The following is a 2,095-nucleotide window of genomic DNA, read 5'->3' as shown; positions in this document are numbered from 1 at the left end:
AGCCACTGAGGCTCCTTCACTGTCACAGTGAACCTGGAGCTGGTCCCAGGAGCCGACTCCATGAAACCTGCAGCACTAATGTGTGCTGGAGGTTTCTGACAGATCTCAGCTCCACTGTTACTGCTGGGAAACGCAGACAGGAAACACAGGGGTCGCTTCTCTCATGTCTCATATGAGGCTGAGCAGATGGAAAAGGGGGAACATGAGGAGCAGCTTGAAACAAGGCTCTCTATCAGGGACCATGAGCTGAGCAGCTCTGGAACATCCCACTGTTTACAGAGCAGTGCATTCAAATGCTGCCAGAGAGAGACAAAGACAGCAGCATGGCTTCTGCTTCTACATCACACTCATGTCTAACACAGCAACACATGTGGACAGATGTTCACTGCTGGAGCCACACAAGTCAAAGCCACACCTTTAACTGACTGAGGATGGAGAGGGGCATTTGGTTCCTTCTAGCAGAGGGAGGACGGCACCCCCACATCCTCTCTTAGCTTCAGCTGCTGTTAGTTCCACCAGGTCACAGACATTAGAGGCAACGGGAGTCTGTAGAGAAAAGACTCAAACAGCCAGAGGACAGAAACCCAGAGCAGACACTGTGTCTGCTGGAAAGAAACTGCCATCGGCTGAGAAAACATGGCAACTGTCTACAGGGTTTCAGCAGAAACTCTTAAGAGCAGAAACTTTTTTGCTGGATTTGGATGAAACCTCTGCGATGGATTGGCAACCTGTCCATTGACCAAAGAAAGACGGAAGAACCTTGTATTCACTGGCTTGACAGCTGGAAACACAAACGTCATGTTGGTCTCATTATCGCAGAGCTGAAGTCAACAAAGACATTTGGAGCCCAACACTGTCAGGTTTGCTTGGCTGCACCTGCCTCTCTCACCTCCTTTTCTTTGTTTTCGGTTCCTGATTACGCCACATTGCCCACCTGCCACACATTCCTAAATCAACACCAGCTGCATTCACTTAGTCCTTCACCCTACTTAAGCCCAGCTCACATACCTTTCCCTTGCCAGTTCGTTGTTGCTTTCATGCCGACAACCCGCGCCACTTTGTTTATCTCATCTTTGTGTTTTTTCTCCTGTCACTAGTTAGTTTTTTGCATTCTGGATTGTTACCTTTTGTACAGCACTTATTCTGCATGCACCGAAGTCAGCCCTCTGGGTCCGTTCTTTTCTGCTCACTCACCTTCCCGTGTGTGAGCGCTTCATAACAAACTAATGGAGAATTGGTTCAATCAGCAGCTTCAGAACGAGTTTAATAAAACCTGGCAAGTGTTTGTGGTTTATATTGTGTGTGTGTGTGTGTGTGTGTGTGTGTGTGTGTGTGTGTGTGTGTGTGTGTGTCTCTTTACTCTGATGCTTCAGCTTTGTGTTGCTTTATAATGTTGACGGTCACATCTGGACTCGCCAAGCCTTTCTGCAGTTCCTCACAGCTGGGACCAGTCTCAGTCGTCCCTCAGGTCCAACTCATCCAGAACCTCCTCTGACATCTGCAGCATGTAGGCCAGAGCTGAGCACTGGATCACAGAGAGTTTCTGCTTTGACCTGGTCTCTGACTTCAGGAACTCTTGGATCTCCTGATTGACTGAGTGGTCGTTCAGCTCCATCAGACAGTGGAACATGTTAATGCTTCGGTCAGGAGAAACTTTATAACTATTCATCTTCTTCAGGTTGTTGATGGCTCCCTGGATGGTTTCTGGACTGTTCTTTGTCTGACCCAGCAGGCCTCCTAAAAGTCTCTGGTTGTACTCCAGACAGAGGCCATGAAGGAAGCGGACAAACAGGTCCAGGTGGCCGTTTTTACTTCTCAGAGATTTCTCCATAGCTCTGTTCAAGACGACATCCAGAAATTAGTCCTTGTAGTCTTTCCCCAGAAACATTTCCAGTACCTTTCTCTTCCTGTTGGTGTAACAGTGGACCATGTAGACTGCAGCCAGAAACTCCTGAACGCTCAGATGAACAAAGCAGTAGACTGATTTCTGGAAGATTACCTGCTCTCTTTTGAAGATCTCTGTACAAAGTCCTGAGTACACCGAGGCCTCTGAGACATCCAGACCACACCGCTCCAGGTCTTCTTGGTAGAACAT

General features: G+C 48.2%; 1 pseudogene; it reads right to left on the bottom strand.

Annotated features, from left to right (window-relative positions):
* Positions 1–1,331: 1,331 nt before the first annotated feature.
* The window catches only part of LOC109973935 (protein NLRC3-like), a 1,747-nt pseudogene continuing 983 nt past the window's right edge, over positions 1,332–2,095 (bottom strand).

The sequence above is a fragment of the Monopterus albus genome, unplaced genomic scaffold (genome assembly GCF_001952655.1).
Source record: "Monopterus albus unplaced genomic scaffold, M_albus_1.0 scaffold311.1, whole genome shotgun sequence".
Taxonomy (NCBI): domain Eukaryota; kingdom Metazoa; phylum Chordata; class Actinopteri; order Synbranchiformes; family Synbranchidae; genus Monopterus; species Monopterus albus.
Note: the sequence above shows the minus strand (reverse complement) of the source record. Positions and strands in the feature narration are given on the sequence as shown.